This window comes from Caretta caretta, chromosome 3 (assembly GCF_965140235.1).
Source record: "Caretta caretta isolate rCarCar2 chromosome 3, rCarCar1.hap1, whole genome shotgun sequence".
Classification (NCBI taxonomy): domain Eukaryota; kingdom Metazoa; phylum Chordata; order Testudines; family Cheloniidae; genus Caretta; species Caretta caretta.
In genome coordinates, this window is record NC_134208.1 from 68,776,363 (window position 1) to 68,797,556 (window position 21,194).

A 21,194-nucleotide genomic window follows, 5' to 3' on the forward strand; every position below is an offset into this window, starting at 1 on the left:
TTTAAAGGTGACTTGGGCCATTAACATTAACATTTCAGCAGACATTTGACATATTCGATTGTTTTTGTATCGAAAGACACTGCTCTGGGAGATACTTATGCTCAGATCAATGTCTTCAATGCCACTGTCTTCTTATACTGCAGTCCCTTGATGTTTGATATTTAAGAAATACATACTACAGGAGCACAAGGTAATGCACATTCTTATTTAAAGCATGTAATCAATCAAATCACTCTGTGTATATACAAACTAATTCAAGGTACAGAGTGCTCACTATGCAAATTAAAGTGTCTGCCAAAAAATATAAAAATAAAGGCCTTCAGAATAAATCTGAAAAGTACTTATTATTCAATGAATCAACCAGCCACCCATTACTACAATTCAGTAGTGCCTTTTATGCTATTTGTCATCTTCTGATGTGTAGAACCCACTACAGTTGCCCACTGCATGGATATCAGCCAAGATCCTGAGAAGTGCCTCCCACCTGCAATTGCTGTCAACTTCAGTACCTCTCAAGAGCAGGACCACAGACAGAGAATAGGAGATGGTGTGAGGTGCTATGAGGTTTCTATTGCCACTCGTTTGGGTACTCCTGCAGAACTGCTGCATGCTTCTCTCCTATGGTATATAATGGCTGTTGAGTGCTGCAGTTGTCCCCAAATAAGTGGCTATAAAATCTTTATAGCAACCCCTCTGTACATGTTTTGTTTATGCCACATATTTGTCTTATTTGCTTTGGGACTTTTTTTTAAAAAAGTCTCTCTGTTTTCCCTCTTTGAAGTTCATCAATTACCATGGAAATAGTGATGTCACTTGTATTGGTGTACAGTAAGAATATGAGACCACACTCACATTTATATCAGGTTTTATTAGGCATAAATATGGTCACGGATTTGGTATAAATATTATCTTTACATACACATTGCATCTAGTGTACAATTCAACTACAGAGGAGGTGCAGTTGAGGAGTTTGTACTGTATGCTTCAGGTGAACATATTATTACAAAGACATTAAACTTTTGCTGTCATGCTAAACATATTTTTACGTATCTGCCATAATACTTTTTACCATACCAAGTTGGCTAGGAGACTAGCTGACTTGGCCTCAGTAATTCACACTTTGTCACCACCCATCTGGCCTGCAGCAACATAATACACCTGAGCAAGAAGCCTTCAGTGTGTATGAAACGCTAACTAGTACAGAAGGCTACAGCAAGTCTCCTCAGCCACACACACTAGCAGGAGTAGATCAGACCAGACCTCCACTCTCTAAAGTGGCTTCCCATAAAATATGTAGTGAAGTTCAAGGTCTCAGGCCTTATCTTCAACACGCTCCATGGACTGAGAGCAGGATACCTAAAACACTGCCTGAAGCTCGGAGATGAGAACTGTGATTGACAGCTTTGCTCCTCTGGCACAATGGAACACTCTATAATAAGAGTAAAGCTCATCTGATCAGGTGACAGAACCTTCTCATGGGCCAATCCCAGACTGTGGAATGAACTCCACCAGGAACTCAGGACCAATCCAAACCCCGCTTCCTTCTGCTCAAAGTGCAAGGGGCATTTCTTTGCCTTCTCTAATGTACACACACACACATATACATATATATGTAAATGTATAAAATATTAGCTCAAAAACAGTCCACCACATACACTTCTGTTCCCAGGGAGAGGTTGATAACATGACACACAGGCACCGACTCCGTGGGTGCTCCGGGGCTGTGATAAAATGGTGAGTTCTGAGCACCCACCTGCAGCCCCATTACCAGAACTGCCTCTCCCGCCAGCGCCTCCTGCCTGCTGGCAGTCTCTGCCAATCAGCGCCTCCCCCTCCCTCCAAGCACCTACCACCTGCCACAGATCAGCTTTTTTCGTGGCGTCTGGAAGTGCTGGGGGGGGGGGGGAGTCAGGGTGCAGCATGCGAGGGGGAAGGGGGCGGAACTGTGTGGGGGTGGGAAGAGGCAGGGAAGGGGTGGGGTGGGGGCAGAGCAGGGGTGGGAAGAAGCAGAGCAGGGGTGGGGCATGGGCGGAGCTGGGGGGAGCACCCCCTGGCAGATTAGAAATTTGGCGCCTATGACATGATGGATGTTAATTATGGCACTTGAAGGTGCTCAGATGTTATGGTGATGAGCATGGGTATAAGAACCTATATATAATGGAATACCAAATTTCTTACCTGTGTTACTAATACTGCATTAACTTTGAAAGAAATTTTAAAATCCCCATTTAGGTGATTTGTGTACTCTTTGCACTTCACTTAACTGAATGATGAAACTAGACTAGTCAGTTTCATTTTGTCTCTGGTACAGTTCACCCTACACCAGCACTGAAATAGTGAAATATTTGGGTTACAGTATTTCAGTATCTCCTCCAAACCCCCCTCCACTCCACCAGCTATGCCAGCCATGACCTCCAATTTTTCAGCTTCCCACACAACCACCTTTATGCTTTCTTCTGCACCACCCTCCTGAATGGCCACTAACCTCTCTTTCAAATCCATCCTCAACACTTACATCTGCCACAATGCCTTCAAGAAATTATGAGAAAAATGGCTCAGTCCAATGGCAGTTGGGGACAGTTGATACATAAACACACACACACACACACACACACACACAAACACCTATAATCTTGATTCAATATTGTATTCCTTGACACAACCCTTAGGGATGTGGTGTCTCTTTGCAAATTATAAGATCCTCTGAGGATGGTCAGTGCCTGCCTGTATGTGTGGACAGTGCTCTGGGTGCTAGCGTAATAAAATAATCAACCATAATACAAATAATTTGATGACATTAATAAACAAAAGTCCATTTTCACTGCATTTTTTTAATGTAATCAAAAAGCATTTCTCTAAATATTAAGGACCAGATTCTTGACCCCACTACAGCTACTTTGTGCGAAGCAACCAGAAAGCCAACCAAGCCAGCTCTCCAGAGAATACCACTTCTGGGTGGCCTAGAGTTAGAATATTATGCCTATTTCTCCCCTTTCCTCTTGCCCCTGATGAAGAGGGTATATCTGGGATTGAAGAGCTGTGGTTAGGAAGTGCCTAAATACACAATTGAGGCTCTAACAAGCACTGCAGAACCAGATTAGTACTTGGCAGTCCCAGGATCAGGGAGCCATGAAAGCAAGTCCACTAGTGTATGAAGGATGATCTAGCAAATAATATCAGAGGATGTTGGCTTAGCCACAGACTTCCTGTGTGACAAGTCACTTAATCTATCCTGTTCCTCAATTTCCCATTCCCCTTCATATTTCAGAGGGGTGTTTTGAGCAGAAAATTCATTCATGATTGTGAGGTGCTCAGATGCAGTGATAGGGGCCATATAAATACATAGACAGAACTACCACCCACTGAAAGGCCATGTGTGGAGAAACAACCCAAAGATCTGAAGTTAGGGTTCATAAAAGCTTTTTAGTGAAAGACCTAAATTTTGGGTCTAAATAACTGTCAATATGATTCATATTTTAGAAAAAAATCATATGTTAAAAATCCTACCATGTAATGTTTGAAAAATGTGTCAATTTTCAAAATATTTGCATACATTATGACTGCTAAGTTTTGGCTTATTCTTAAACACAGGATCTGTTAATTTGACTGCTTTTTGTCAATGCACCTAGAAATTATGAATGGCAAGGTACTATTAGAGCGTGGTGAGGCCTATGAAGTATTTTTCAGCATAGTATGAATAAATACCTTTTATTTATTTGACAAGTACTTTCATTTGCATGGCACGCAACTCCTATCTTAAAATAGCTTTTTTTTATACACCTGAACAATCAGGCTTCATGCTGAGAACTAGGCAAAGAGTGAGGGGGCAGAATCCAACCCCACAACCTGGTGCCAGGTCAGCGATGGGACAGGTCTGGGTCACTGCTATGGCCACTGTTTTCCAGCCTGTGACACACACTCCTTGTGGATGCCAGATAAGACAATCTGTCAAAGTTTGCAGCTCGTGCCACAACTAGTATTCCCTGAAAGATGCTATGGTTGGCCATGCCCATGGTAACCCACCTTTATCAACTAGTGCGACCTCAATGTCTCAAAGTCCTGGATCCACAGCCTGAGCTTCCCACTGTCAGGGACCAGACCAGCTAGGAACAGCTGCTGGCCAGCTCTGACTAGCTGTGCTTCTAGACAACCAATGAGCCCAGCTGCACTGCCTGAGAACTCACCGAGTGTCCACAGCTCCTGAGTGGCTACTGGTTTAGCAGTCCTGCTTATAAGTCTGGCCCCCACAGCAGATCAGTGTCTGCTCAATGCACCCCATGCCCTCAGCTGTGCTTGCCCTTCTTCCAGTCCCTGCTCCTGCTTGTTCCCGCCCTTGTTCCAGTCCCTGCTCCTGCTCTGTTACAGCCCCCGTTCCCCTCTGAGTTCAGGCACCTGGCTTCGACCCCTAGTTCTGCCTCTGGCTTATGACACCGATTTACCCACCCCTATCTCTGGGCCCAGTTCTGACATTTGGCTTCTGCCCCTCTGGTACTCACCTTCAGTTCATTTCCCGGACTCTGCTCACCCTGGACCCAGCTCTACCCAGTAGGCCAAACTCTCTTTCACCACTTTGCCTGGCCACCCATGGCTTTGTCAGCAACAGTTTGAGTAACTACAAAGGCTAGGGGCCCATCTCCCCAGCATGGACCACACTCAGGCCAACACTTCCCTGGCAAAGCTTGCAGACATGTAGACACAGGTGTACATCCTACAAGTGGAAAAAGTGGCCAAAAAAGCCCAGGTGGCTTCATCAACAACCCCAGCTCTTGTCCCCTGGGAGCTAAAGGTCTCACTTCCAGACAAGTTTAGTTGCGATCGCGGACAGTTCTGAGGTTTCCCAAACCAATGCCAGCTCCTCTTCTTGCTTTACCCCCAATCATTTCCCACAGATCAGGCCCGAGTAGGGGCCACCGCTAGTCAGCTCACTGGGGATGCATTGGCCTGGACCTCCCCACTCTTGGAACAGTCCAGCCCCTTCCTGGGCCAGTTGGAGCAGCTTCCTCAGACCATGTCAGTTATCTTTGGTGACCCGCGCCACACCGGGACCACGGAAGCTGTGCTACAAATGCTATAGCAAGGGCATTGATTGGCACCCAATACACAGCTGAATTCCCTTGCCTCTCCACGGACACTGAATGGAATAAAGCCATGCAGCACCATCAGTTTCAGATTAGTCTAAACAATGATATAAAGCAGCGTTTCTCAATTTGGGATCCGCGGACCCATGGGGGTCTGCAAGGGTATTCCACGGGGTCCATGGGCCCCGCTGATCAACTCCTCCCCCTCCTTCCCTCTCTCCCTCCCAGCAGGAGCCTGGGGCTAAGGCAGGCTTCCTACTTGCCCTCGTTCCACGCGGCTCCCAGGAGTGGCCGCCAGCTCCCTGCGGCCCCTAGGAGGCCAAGGAGGCTCTGCATGCTGCCCCCGCCTGAGTGCCGGCATTGCAGCTCCCATTGGCTGGGAACCACAACCAATGGGAACTGCAGGGGCGGTGCCTGCAGGTGTGGGGGCAGTGTGCGGAGCCTCTGACTAGGGGCCACAGGGACCTGGCAGACGCTTTCTGGGAGCCATGGTAAGCACCGCCGGGACCCCGCACTCCAACCCCCTGCCCCAGCCCAGAGTCCCCTCCCACACCCAGACTCCCTCCTGGAGCCCACACCCTGCAATCCCCCCTCACATCAACCCCCTGCCCCAGCCCTGACCCCACTCCTGCACCCCAACCTCCTGTCTCAGCCTGGTGAAAGTAAGTGTGGGGGGGAGAGCGAGCAACAGCAGGAAGGGGATGGAGCAAGTGGTGAGAGGCCTCTGAGACGGGGCAGGGCCCCATGAAGATGCAAGGAAGGGGTCCCTGAAAAATTTTCAATGAAAATGGGGGTCCTCAGGTTGCTAAAGTTTGAGAACTGCTGATATAAAGGACAAACTGGCATGTGTCGAGTCCCTGGCCCAATAATCCAATCACCCTATATATCAGAATTGATGACCACTTTGCCAAGCAGCGCCATGAACATGGTGCAGCCCCTTGAGCCCTGACAACACCTTAACCTCCTACCCCTCAACAGCACACCCTGCTCCAGGACATGGAACCCATGAATGTCAACCAGGCCCACCCATGCCTGTCTGAGGCTGATGCTGAACTTAGGGCCTGTGTCTATATTGTGGGGCAGTGGACACTTCACCTTGAGATTCCCTGCAAAGGTCAGACAAGCTTCAGGGTCAGTCAGTACACTTTTTCTCCTCGTGCTGCCAATGATTGTGGCTTCCCAAGAGAGAACCGGTATCTTCTGCCATGTATGTCATCATTTGGGGAATCCCTGCTGTGAAGGAATGGGCCCCTGGGAGTTGGGCACACCCCCAACTCTACTGCCTGCCACTGCCAAAATACCTCAGAAGTACCATAACTTTGCAGATGTATTTGACAAAGGAAATGTGGACACCCTGTCCCCACACCGCAAATACAACTGCCCAATCAACTTTCAGCCAGGTATCAAAAGTTCCTTTGGCCATACATACACCCTTTCCAAACCAGAGCTCCAGGCCTTTGTGGCTATGTGCAGGCAAATCTGCAGAAAGAGTTTATCTGGTCGTCCACCTCAGCAATGGCCCCAATCTTTGTTAAATCTCAGTGAGATGATGGTTAAGAACTGTTACCCGCTTCCCCTCATTCACAAACTCCTAGACCGATTACACTCTACCCAATTTTTTACAAAGTTAGATCTCTGTGGGGCATATAACTTCCAGATGCGAGAAGGAGATGAATGGAAAAATGCCTTCACAGCCAGTATGGACATTTTGATTACTTAGTCACACCGTTCGGGCTATGTAATGCTCCTGTGACCTTTGAGCACTCTATCAATGATATTTTCTAGGACATGCTGAATCAGTTCATTATTATTTTTCTCTATGACATTGTTATTTTTTCTGATGATCAAGTAAAGCATGATCAGCACATACAGAGGGTCTTAGAAAGGCTTCGCCAACACCACCTGTATGCCAAACCAGAGAAATGCTAGTTTGATCAGGATACAGTAGTGTTTCTCAGCTACAGCATCTCCCCTGAAGATGGACCCACACAAGATGCACCCATTTTCAACTGAGCAGTACCCCGGGACACCCAGGGAGGCCAATGCTTTTTGAGCTTTGCCAGTTTCTGTAGATGGTTCATTAAGGGTTTCTCAGGCATGGTCACCCCAGTCACAGCCCTTCTGTGCAAGGGAGCCCATTTTTCTTGGTCCCCAAAGGCACAAGCAGCTTTTGAGTGCCTAACACAGAAATTCATCCCAGGCCCCATTTTGGTTCACTCCGACCTGGGCTAGCCATTTATGACAGAAGTGGATGCCTCAAACTTCGTGCTGGGAGCAGTCCTCTCCCAAATGGCAAGCTCCGATGGTCAGCTTCACCCTTGCACTTTTTACCCATGCAAGTTCACCCCAGAGGAGCAAAACTATGACATCCTTGATAAAGAGCTACTGGCCATCAAAGCAGCCTTCGAGAAATGGTGGCAACTCCTGGAGGGTACCGGATTCCTAATTCAAGTCCTCACTGACCACAAAATCCTGGAATTCCTGAAGATGTCTTGGTACCTAAATCAGTGACAGGCCCACTGGTCCCACTCCTTCACACGATTTGACTTTCTGGTGATCAACTGCCCTGCAACCAGGAATGGGAAGGCAGATGCATTATCCCAAAAGGGGAGTATTGCAAACTTAACCAAGAGACACCATCCAGGATCCTGAAACCACTGTCCACGACCTGCTCCCCAGTGATCCCTTTGCAGTTAAGATCCACCGAGCTCTAGACAATGGAAACACTCAGACTGCCTTGACTTTCACCATCCATGAAGGAATTCTGTATCAGAAGGGGTGCACCTTCATACCTGATGGTCAACCCCAGCTGCAAGTCCTACGAAACTGGCACAATGCTCCTCTGATGGGTCACATTGCTTGATTCAAGACTCAGGCCCTGGTGTCGAGGAGTTTCTCATGGCTGGCCCTCAGCACTTTGGAAGCAACTTATGTCCGGTCCTCTGACCTCTGTGCCCAGACCAACACCCCCACCCATGAAACCACTTGGTGTCCTTCATCCCTTGCCCACCCTACCTCAGCCTTGGGCTATCATGGCGATGGACTTCATCATGAATCTATCACCTGCCCAATGGTACACCACAGTTCTAGTGGTAGTGGAACACCTGACAAATATGGCACATTTTATACCACCCAGGAAACTGCCCATCTGTTCAAAAACAACATCTTTCACCTTCATGGATTTCTCACAAGCAGAGTATCTGACTGGGTGTCCCCAGTTTGTTTCCCACTTTTGGCAGGAATTTCTGCACCGCTTGGGCATCAAACTTCACTCCTTGATGGCTTACCAATGGTCAGACAGAGAGCCTAGGGCAGTACCTATGCTGTTTCATAAATTATGACCGGGATGATTAGCTGGCCCTCATTCCCCATGCAGAATTTGGATACAACAATTCCATGCATACCATGACACAGCAGACCCCTATCTTTGCCAATTATGGGTTCCACCCCTAGTAATACCTCAAAATCCTTCTCAGTCCACCCATGCTGACCATTGCTGACCTCACCATACACATCCACTGAGTACACCAGGAACTCAGGCACTGATAGAGGATGCTAAGACAGTATACAAATGCCACACCGACCGACACCATCAGCTGACCCCGAACCTCAAGGCAGGGGATAATGTTTGTCTGTCCACCCAAATCTGAGCTCCACCTGTCCAGTTAAGGAAACTGGACCACAAATACTTGGGACCACTTGCAATCATGAAACAATTTAACCTGGTAGCCTTTTTGATTGTGGCTGCCAGAATCCCTGAAGATCCACCCGGTGTCCCACATCTCCCTCCCTCACTGAGAAGCCCTTCCCACACTACACTACTTGTCCCCTTCCGCTGATAACTAATACGGGGCCAAAAGGAATATGTGACCAGCAGATTCTGGACTCATGCCAAATCCGGAGAAGACTCCGATATACGATTCCTCTAGGCCATATCCCTCCCAGTCAGTATTCGTGGGAACCTGATGAACACATCCATGCCCTAGACCTCCTACATGTCTTCCACCAGGTCTACCCTGAGAAACCTGGCCCAAGGTCTCCTGGGAGGCCACTCTGAAAGCTGGGGGTGCCATCAGGTACTTAATTGCGCTGCTAGGCAATCAGTAAACCCCACTGTACTGCCTTAGAACTCACCAAGTGGCCACAGCCCTTGAGTGGTTGCTGGTTTAACAGTCCTATTTATAAGTCTGGCCCCCACAGCAGATCAATGGCTGCTGAATGCATCCCATGCCCTCAGTTTGCTGGCTCTAGTTCCCATCCCTGCTCCTGCTTGCTCCAGCCCCCACTACCCTCTGGCTTCAGACTTCTGGCTTTGACCCCCCACCAGCTCTGCCTCTGGCTTACAACTGTCTGGTTGACTGCCTGGTTCTGGCATTTGGTTTCTGTCTCTCCAGTACCGATCCCTGACTCCACCTCGGGCTCACAACTCCAGTTCACCCTCTACCAGCTCTGTCATTTGGCTTCTGCCCCTCTGGGACTGATCCTCTGCTTGTTTCCTGGACTCCACCCACCCTGGACCCAGCTGTTCTAACCAGTAGACTGAAATCTCACTTTCATCACGAAGCCTGACTGCGCACGCCTTGGTTGGCAACACCCATAATGCTGCAGCCAACAGTCCAGCCTCAACTCTGGCAGCTGCTGGTAAAAGCTCTCAGGCTTCAGGGCAGAAGCCAATCACTAACTGCCCGGTCTTAGGAAGAAACTTTCCAAAGGGACAGTTTATCCCAGCTTTTCCATTACAGAGTTTCATGCACCTTCCTCTGAAACATGGTCTCCTCTATGGCAATTCCTATGTTCCTATGAATGTATACAGCAGGTGGAGATGATATGACAGTTTCAGCTTCGGGTCCACAAGTTACAGAAGAAATCACATAATTCAGAAGCAAAATTTAGGATTTTATCATTAATTCAGTGTGAGAATAAAAGTAGTAGATCAGTACCACCCGTTTCATATAGTGCTTATTTTGCCATGTTTTTAAGGGCCAGATTATGGGCTAGGCTGTGCAGTCATATAGGTGCTTAAGAGGGAGTGGGAATCCTGTCTCTGCATCCCTATGCAGTCTCCCTGGACCTTGACTCTGGATGGTCAGAAGGCACTTGTGCACTCATTACTGCCCACACTCAAGCAGATAGGCAAGGAGTGGGCAGAGCTCCCCTACCCAGGGTGGAGGTGGGGTTGTACTGCTGCTGGTGAAGGCTAGTAACAGATTTTTACACACAATGCAAGGAGGGAAAGGGAACAACACATTGCCTTTCTGACCACAATTCTCACAATCCCCAATTCCCTTGTGCTTCTCCTGAACCACTCTTTACACAGGGCAGATTGGAAAACCACAATCTAGCTCTACGTGAATGTCCTTTTCACAATTTTTAATGAATTCCAACATGGAAATTCTGCAGCTAAAAAAGATATTCCTCCCACTGGGAGGGCAGCGAGTTACCAGGAAATCTTTCTAGGCTGGAGTTTCATTGCCAGTGTTGTCAGATTGACAGCTAGAGGCATGGTTGAGTTTCAAGAGGCAGACATGTATGTGTGTGATGCCCTCGACAAAGAACACGTTTGACAATTGCAATGTTTTTGTTTTTGAGATGAAGAAAGAGTAGGCACTGTGGAAGGGTAATATTTCTGACAAGCATGCTGGGTCGTGAATGATGAGCTTGTGGGCTAGTGTACTGCACTGCTCTGACTGCACAGAGAAGGGATACATAGACTCTGTGGGTATGAATATATTTAGATCACAAATCTGGCAAATAACGGCACTTATCAAGTGAATTTATTTTCAACTACTATAGCACTGGAATCTAAACAGATATATATACATTTTTGCAGTATATTATCTAGATGCTATGGTGATAGGAAAACATAGACAGATAGCATGAGGACATTGTGTAGCATGGTATAAAGTTTTACCAGCACAAGTGCCGCTGAATGAGTGCAGATGAAACCTTTATATCACACCATTATGTACTCTGTACAGGCACAATTCAACAAAGCATTTAAGCAGGTGCCTAAGTCCATCCCTATTCAGCAAAGCACATAAGCACCTGCTTAACTTTAAGCACTGAAGTCAGTGGTACTTAAGCACATGCCTATAGTAAAGGGACAGGCTATTAACTTGGACTACATGCTACATATTTTACAAGAAAATTATTTTAGGAACATTTTAGAGAGTTTTTAAAAAAATTGTTGGGACCATTTTTTTTTTAATTTCTCTCCACTTGTAAAACCAGATGCCTTCGTTACTAGCAGTCCATCTGTGCAGGGCTTAGAAGGGGAGAAAGATTAAACCCAGGTATCTAAAACCATTTGAAAGATGGCCAAAAATAGCTCTTTCACACATAAAAATGTCATGACTTTAAAGTCCAGTGTTTTGAGAGAATTCAGAGCTAGAAGCAAACCCTGAGTATCTCACTGGAAAGCTGTGAATCTCCCCTTTCCAATGGTATAAAGCTCTCATTTCTAACCTGAAGAATCATGAATTACTGGATCCTAGAGATGACCCTGATGGACGACTGAACATCGCATACCCTGGGTCTTGCGGCAGGGTAATATGGGGGGGGGGAGATTCTATATTTGAACATAAACGAAAAAATATTTTAGTGGCACATAGGTTTTTCAAAATAGAAGCTCTTTTGAAGCTGCTTAGGGGATGTAATGTTGGAATAAGTCTTGGTCTACACTTGAAAATTATATCCACATAGCTACCTCAGTCAGGGGGGTGAAAAAAACCACACCAGTGTAGCTACGCCAACATAACTCCCAGTGTAGACACAGCTATGTTGATGGAAGAGTGCTTCCAGTGACATAGCTAATATCATTCAGGGAGAGGGTGTTGCTACACCAAAAGAAACACCCCTTCTGTGGTGTAGGCTGTGTCTAAACAACAGGGCCATGTTGGCATAGCTATGACAACATAGTCTCTGTAGTGTAGACGTATCCTAAGTCCCTTTGGGAAATGAATTTTGATGAAGAGGTCAAAAGAACATGGTCCTGCAATTGATCGGCTGGGTACCACCATCATATATCTGAGTGTGTGCTTACATGCATGCATACCTATGTATAAACATATGCCCAAATTTCCAATAATAAATGTCAGTGTAAGTAATTTTTCTTGACATTTTTATACCCTTATTGTTAGCTCAGCTGAGCATTAAATAGCCCCATGAAAAGATATTGTTTTCCATGAGCAATAAAAGTTAGATATTACTCTGTGAAGCTGCAGATGAGTCATTGCTGAAATCAGCAGCTATGCCAATAGCTTTGATTATAGATATATATGAATACATTTTGCTTTCTACTGACACCACTGGAAGGAAGAGTGTAGGACTCGCAGGGACCTGAAAAGGAGCTAGGAGAGGAGAGAAGGAAAAGACGGATCCCAGAAGAGGGATTTTGGAAAGGGATGAGGGAATGCAGAAGGGGAAATAAACAGTCTTCTCATTTTCTTCTTTATTTAGTGTGACTTTATAGTTGGATTCAGGATCAATGTGTTCACTAGAAATATCCTCACCAGCTTCTCCCTGAGACCCCTTGGCAGGCTAACTGATTTGGACTTTGAAACTTGTTGGGCTAGCCTGACCCAGGGGAAATTCCTTCCCGACCCCAAATATGGCAATCAGTTCGGCACCATCACAGTCAATCTAGTACCAGCCCCCACTGCCTCTGGAGCTTACCATCACCACTATCCAACGCCATGGCAACATTTACAGAAGTGCTGTCAGGATGACAAACAATGTCAGTGTGGTGACAATGGAAGAAATGAAGAGAGGGGCGATGACTAGGAGCCTAATCAGACTCCCAACTTACTCTAATGGGAACGGGAACCAGCCCTAAATTAAAATTTTTTTGCACCACTCTCAACTTAGGAAGAGAAGCTTCCTGCCTACAGCCCCACAGGAGCATCTGTATGAGCTTCAGCCACTGTAACGTCCATGATGTTGGCACAGTAAGTCCAGCCACTGGATGAAGAGCTCTAATAGCTGGTTTCAGCTACTCCAATGTTCGCCTATCCATTCAGAGACACAACAGTCCAGAGAACTTCCAGGGCTAGAAACAAATGTTAATGGACTAGAATTCCAAGAAACTCCATTTATCTTCATTAACAAGGAAGGCGGGGCTTGAAATCTCAGCACTCGCTTGTGTACAGTAGTAACACCCTTGTCTTAGCCTACCCCAGGCTTGGAATGAATGAGCACAGTATAAACACAGAGACAGATGGTGATCTGAGCCCCTCAAAACTGAAAAACAAAATTAATTCCACATGCATTTTTTGAGCAGTTCTGTTGTATTAATTTAGATGTACTATATGGGCTCAAAGACTTAAAGGTGTTAACATGACCATGTCACTGTCCAGTGACAACAGTACTTCCTGCCTTCTTAATGCCTGGAGTTGACATCTTGCCAGGTATAACAAGGTGGCTTGCCACATGCCAGAGAACCTGGGGTTATGCCAGCCCCGATGACTAGATATAAGCCCCCCCTGAGAGGATTCAGGTGATTGCAATATAAAAGTCAGCAGGAAGCTGCAGGGAAAGGAGTGGTTGAGAGAGTAGCTGAGACTGCCAGAGGCAGGAATCATAGAACCATAGGATTAGAAGGGACCACACGGGTCATCTAGTCTAACCCCCTACCAAGATGCAGGATTTGTTGGGTCTCAACCATCCAAGACAGATGGCTATCCAGCCTCTTTTTGAAAACCACCAGTGAAGGAGCTTCCACAACCTCCTTAGGCAGTATGTTCCCTTGTCCTACTGTTCTTACAGTTAGGAAGTTTATCCTGCATTGCGTCTTGTCCTGCCCTCTGTGGTAAGACAGAACAACTTTTCTCCACCTTTTTTATGGCAGCCTTTCAAGTATTTGAAGACTGCTATCGTGCCCCCCCTTAATCTCCTCTTTTCCAAACTAAACATACCCTGTTCCTTCAGTCATTGCTCATAAGGCTTGCATTCCATCCCTTTGATCATCTTTGTAGCTTGTCTCTGGATCTTTTCCAGTTTCTCCACATTCTTTCTATACATTGGTGACCAAAATTGGACACAGTATTCCAGCTGAGGCCTAACCAGCACCAAGCAGAGTGGTACTATCACCTCCCGTGACTTGCATGCTATACCTCTATTAATGCAACCTAAAATTGCATTTGCTGTTTTTAGGGCTGTCAAGGTTCCTCCCCCACTCTGAACTCTAGGGTACAGATGTGGGGACCTGCATGAAAAATCCTCCTAAGCTTATCTTTACCAGCTTAGGTCAAAACTTCCCCAAGGTACAAAATATTACACCCGTTGTCCTTGGACTGGCCGCTACCACCACCAGACTAATACTGGTTACTGGGGAAGAGCTGTTTGGACGCGTCTTTCCCCCCAAAATACTTCCCAAAACCCTGCACCCCACTTCCTGGACAAGGTTTGGTAAAAAGCCTCACCAATTTGCCTAGGTGACTACAGACCCAGACCCTTGGATCTTAAGAACAATGAACAATCCTCCCAACACTTGCACCCCCCCTTTCCTGGGAAATGTTGGATAAAAAGCCTCACCAATTTGCATAGGTGACCACAGACCCAAACCCTTGGATCTGAGAACAATGAAAAAGCATTCAGTTTTTTTACAAGAAGACTTTTAATAAAAAATAGAAGTAAATAGAAATAAAGAAATCCCCCCTGTAAAATCAGGATGGTAGATATCTTACAGGGTAATTAGATTCAAAAACATAGAGAACCCCTCTAGGCAAAACCTTAAGTTACAAAAAAGATACACAGACAGAAATAGTTATTCTATTCAGCACAATTCTTTTCTCAGCCATTTAAAGAAATCATAATCTAACACATACCTAGCTAGATTACTTACTAAAAGTTCTAAGACTCCATTCCTGTTCTGTCCCTGGCAAAAGCAGCATACAGACAGACACAGACCCTTTGTTTCTCTCCCTCCTCCCAGCTTTTGAAAGTATCTTGTCTCCTCATTGGTCATTTTGGTCAGGTGCCAGCGAGGTTACCTTTAGCTTCTTAACCCTTTACAGGTGAGAGGAGCTTTCCCCTGGTCAGGAGGGATTTCAAAGGGGTTTACCCTTCCCTTTATATTTATGACAAGGGCTGTCAAGAGATTTCAAAAATTAATCGCGATTAATCCCATAAAAAAGTTAATCACGATTAATTGTGCTGTTAATAATAGAATACCATTTATTTAAATATTTTAGATGTTTTCTACATTTTCAAATATATTGATTTCAATTACAACACAAAATACAAAGTGTACAGTGCTGACTTTTTATTTATTTTTATTACAAATATTTGCATTGTAAAAAACAAAAGAAATTGTACAAAAATAACTTCACTCAAAAATAAAACAATGTAAAACTTTAGAGCCCACAAGTCCACTCAGTTCTATTTCTTCTTCAGCCAATCACTCAGACAAACAAATTTGTTTACATTTACAGGCGATAATGCTGCCCCCTTCTGTTCTACAATGTCACCTGAAAGTGAGAACTGGCCTTCACGTGGCATTGTTGTAACTAGTGTCACAAGATATTTACTTGCCAGATGCACTAAAGATTCATATGTCCCTTCATGCTTCAACCACCATTCCAGAGGACGTGCATCCATACTGATGAGGGGTTCTGCTCGATAACAATCCAAAGCAGTGTAGAACGACTCATGTTCATTTTCGTCATCTGAGTCAGATGCTACCAGCAGAAGGTTTGTTTTCTTTTTTGGTGGTTCGGGTTCTGTAGTTTCCGCATCAGAGCATTGCTGTTGTAAGACTTCTGAAAGCATGCACCACACCTCGTCCCTCTCAGATTCTGGAAGGCACTTCAGATTCTTAAACCTTGAGTGTAGTGCTGTAGCTATCTTTAGAAAGCTCATATTGGTACCTTCTTTGCATTTTGTGAAATCTGCAGTGAAAGTGTTCTTGAAATGAACATGTGCTAGGTCATCATCCGAGACTGCTATAAGATTAAATATATGGCAGAATGCGGGTAACACAGAGCAGGAGACATACAATTCTCCCCCTCCTCCCCCCGCAAGGAATTCATTCACAAATGTCATTAACGCATGATTTTTTTGATGAGCATCATCAGCATGGAAGCATGTCCTCCGGAATTGTGGCCGAAGCATGAAGGGGCATACGAATGTTTAGCATATCTGGCACATAAATACCTTGCAATGCTGGCTACAAAACTGCCATGAAAACACCTGTTCTCACTTTCACATGACATTGTAAATAAGAAGAAGGCAGCAGTATCTCCTGAAAATGTAAACAAACTTGTTTGTCTTAGCGATTGGCTGAACAAGAAGTAGGACTGAGTGGACTTGTAGGCGCCAAAGTTTTACATTGTTTTGTTTCTGAGTGCAGGTATGTAACAAAAAAAAAATCTACATTTGTAAGTTGCACTTCCATGATAAAGAGATTGCATTATGGTACTTGTATGAGATGAATTGAAAAATACTGTTTCTTTTGTTTATCACTTTTACAGTGCAAATATTTGGAATAAAAAATAATAATATGCACAGGTGCTGGAACTAGGGGGAAAGGGGGTGCTGCAGCACCCCATGACTTGAAGTGGTTTCCATTATTTATAGGGTTTACAGTTTGGTTCAATGGCTCACAGCACTCCCACTATAAAAATTGTTCCAGCACCCCTGACAATATAAAGTGAGCACTATACACATTGTATTGTGTGTTGTAATTGAAATAAAAATGTAGAAAAATTTCCAAAATATTTAATACATTTCAATTGGTACTCTATTGTTTAGCGGTGTGATTAAAACCGTGATTAATCACAATTAATTTTTTAAATCACAATTGATTTTTTTTTGTTAATCACATGAGTTAATTGTGATTAATCATCAGCCCTACTTTTTTTGTAAGAGCATCACATTGCTGACTCATGTTGAGGTTATGATCCACCACAACTCCCAGAGCCCTATCAGCAGTGCTGCTGCCAAGCCAATTATCCCCCATTTTGTATTTGTGCATTTGTTTTTTCTTCCCTAAGTGTGGCACCTTACAACAAGGCTTTGTTGAATTTCATTTTGTCATCTATAGCTCAGTTCTTTAATTTGTCAAGATCCCTCCGAATTTTAGCTCTCTCCTCCAAAGTGTTGGCAATCCCTCCCCCAGCTTTGCATCATCTGTAAACTTGATCATGATGCTCTCTAATCCTACATCCAGATCATTACTAAAGATGTTAAACAAAACTGGATCCAGAACAGATCCCCATGGAATCCCACTTGAGACCTCCCTCCAATCTGACATCAGCCCAGTAATAGTTACTCTTTGTTTGTGGTTGTTTAAACAATTATGTATCCACTTAACGGCAGTTCTGCCAAGCCTGCATTTCTCCAGTTTACTTATCAGAATGTCACATAAATACTTTGCCTCAGTCTTTAATGAGGCTAATGAGGAGCTTAGGGATAATGGTAGGATGACAAATGGGAATGAGGATATGGAGGTAGATATTACCACATCAGAGGTACAAGCCAAACTTGAACAGCTTCATGGAATTAAATTGAGGGAGTCCAGATAATCTTCATCCAAGCATATTAAAGGAACTGGCACATGAAATTGAAAGCCCATTAGCAAGGATTTTTAATGAATCTGTAAACTCAGGGGTTGTACTGTCTGACTGGAGAATTGCTAACATAGCTCCTATTTTTAAGAAAGGGGAAAAAAAGTGATCCAGGTAACTACAGGCCTGTTAGTTTGACATCTGTAGTATGCAAGGTCTTGGAAAAAAATTTTGAAGGAAAAAGTAGTTAAGGATATTGAGGTCAATGGTAATTGGGACAAAATACAAAAGGTAGATCGTGCCAAACCAACCTGATCTTCTTCTTTGAGAAGGTAACAGATTTTTTAGACGAAGGAAATGCAGTGGATCTAATTTACCTCAATTTCAGTAAGGCATTTAATATGGTTCCACATGGGGAATTATTAGCTAAATTTGGAAAAGATGGGGATCAATATGAAAATTGAAAGGTGGGTAAGGAACTGGTTAAAGGGGAGACTACAACAGGTCCTACTGAAAAGTGAACTGTCAGACTGGAAGGAGGTTACTAGTGGAGTTCCTCAGGGATCGGTTTTGGGACCAATCTTATTTAATCTTTTTATTACTGACCTTGGCACAAAAAGTGAGAATATGCTAATAAAGTTTGCAGATGACACAAAGCTGGGAGGTATTGCCAATACAGAGAAGGACCGGGATATCATACAGGAAGATCTGGATGACCTTGTAAACTGGAGTAATAGTAATAGGATGAAATTTAATAGGGAAAAGTGCAAGGTCATACATTTAGGGATTAATAACAAGAATTTTTGTTATAAACTGGGGACGCATCACTTGGAAGTAACAGAGGAGGAGAAGGACCTCGGAGTATTGGTTGATCACAGGAGGACTATGAGCTGCCAATATGATACAGCCGTGAAAAAAGCTAATGCGATCTTGGGATGCATCAGGCGAGGTATTTCCAGTAGGGATAAGGAGGTTTTAGTACCGTTATACAAGGCACTGGTGAGACCTCACCTGGAATACTGTGTGCAGTTCTGGTCTCCCATGTTTAAGAAGGATGAATTCAAACTTGAACAGGTACAGAGAAGGGCTACTAGGATGATCCGAGGAATGGAACACCTGTCTTAGGAAAGGAGACTCAAAGAGCTTGGTTTGTTTAGCCTAACCAAAAGAAGGCTGAGGGGAGATATGATTGCTCTCTATAAATATATCAGAGGGATAAACACCAGGGAGGGAGAGGAATTATTTAAGCTCAGTACCAATGTGGACACAAGAACAAATGGATATAAACTGGCCATCAGGAAGTTTAGACTTTAAATTAGACAAAGGTTTCTAACCATCAGAGGAGTGAAGTTCTGGAACTGCCTTCCAAGGGGAGTAGTGGGGGCAAAAGACATATCTGGCTTCAAGACTAAGCTTGGTACGTTTATGGAGAGGATGGTATGATGGGATAACATGATTTTGGCAATTAATTGATCTTTAACTATTCATGGTAAATATGCCCAGTGGCCTGTGATGGGATGCTAGATGGGGTGGGATCTGAGTTACTACAGAGAATTCTTTCCTGGGTGTCTGGCTGGTGAGTTTTGCCACATGCTCAGGGTTTAGCTGATTGCCACATTTGGGGTCAGGAAGGAATTTTGTTGTCCAGGGCAGATTGGCAGAGGCCCTGGGGGTTTTTCACCTTCCTCTGCAGCGTGGGGCATGGGTTACTTGGTGGAGGATTCTCTGCACCTTGAAGTTTTTAAATCACGATTTGAGGACTTCAGAAGCTCAGACATAGGTCAGGGGTTTGTTGCAGGAGTGGGTGGGTGAGATTCTGTGGCCTGTGTTGTGCATGAGGTCAGACTAGATGGTCATTTTGGTCCCTTCTGACCTTAAAGTTTATGATTCTATATCATGTGGGACTGTGTTAAAAGCCTTGCTGAAGTCCAGGTATATTATAGCCACTGTATTCCCCCTATCCACCTAACCAGTTACCCTGTCAAAGAAGGAAATCAAGCTGGTTTGGCATGATTTGTTCTTTGGAAATCCATGCCGGCTGCTGGTGATTATCCCTTCATTCTCAAGATATTTGCAAATTGTTTGTTTTATAATTGCTCTAGTAGCTTCCCAGATATTGAAGTTTAGGCTGACTTGTCTATAGTTCCCCGGCTCCTCCTTTTCCCCCTTTCTCAAGATTGGCACTACATTAGCCGTTTTCCAGTCTTCTGGGACCTCTCCTGTTGTCCATGTGTAGGGCCCTACCAAATTCACAGTCCATTTTGGTCAATTTCACAGTCATAGGATTTAAAAAATCATAAATTTCATTATTTCAGCTATTTAAACCTGAAATTTCACGGTGTTGTAATTGTAGGGGTCCTGATCCAAAAAAAAAAGGAGTTGTGGGGATGGGGGTCGCAAGGTTATTGTAGGAGGGATGTGGTACTGCTACTCTTACTTCTGCTCTGCTGTTGGCAGCGGTACTGCCTTGGAGCTAGGCTTCTGGCCAGCAACCACCGCTCTCTGGCTGCCCAGCTCTAAGGCAGAACCACTGCCAACAGCAGTACAGAAGTAAGGGTGGCATGGTATGGTATTGCCACCCTTAGTTCTGCGCTGCTCCTGGCGGGGTGATGCCTTCAGAGTTGGGCGCCTGGCCAACAGCCACCACCCTCTGGCTGCCCAGCTCTGAAGGCAGCACAGAAGTAAGGGTGGCAATACCGTGACCCCCTAAAATAACCTTGGACACCCCCCCCCCCGTAATCCTCTTTTGGGTCAGGACCCCCAGTTTGAGAAATGCTGGTCTCCCCCATGAAATCTGGTCTTTTGTGTGCTTTTACCCTATACTATACAGATTTCACGGGAGGGAGAACAGATTTCAAGTTCCATGATGCGTTTTTCATGGCCGTGAATTTGGTAGGACCCTATCCATGAGCTTGCAAATATTATTGCCAGTGGCTCTGAGATTTCTTCAGCTAATTCCTTCATTACCCTCGGGTGAATAGTATCCGGCACTGCTGATTTGAATTCATTCAACTTGGTCAAAAATCTTTCACATGTTCTTTACTTATATCAAGCTGCATCCCCTCCCCTTTATTGGTTATGGTAACTTCTCTAGTCATCCGGTCACATGTTATTTTTTGTGAGAAGACTGAAGCAAAGTTGGCATTGAGCAGCTCTGCTTTCCTAACACCTTTCTTTACCAGCTCATCTTCTCCACTAGCAGCCAACTCACACCATCCTTGATTTTTCTTTTTTTTGTCTGACATATTTGAAGAACCCCGTTTGTTGTCTCGAACATTCCTTGCCAGCTGTAACTCATTCTTTGCCTTGACTTTCCTAATTTTGTCCTTACACGCGTGTGTTATTCCCATGTATACTTCCTTGGTGACATGCCCCTCCTTCCATTTCCTATATGTATCCCTTTTGGGTTTTAGCTAGCTAAAAAGCCTCTTGTGCAGCCACATTGGCATCCTGTGGCTCTTCTTATCTTCCCTCTGCATCAGAATAGCTTGATGATGAGTCTCTAGTATCACATCTTTTAGGAACTGCCAGCCCCCTTCAACTCCTTTTCGTCCTAATTGGTCTTTCCCTGGGACCTTGCCTACTATTTCTCTGAGTCAGTTGAAATCCGCCT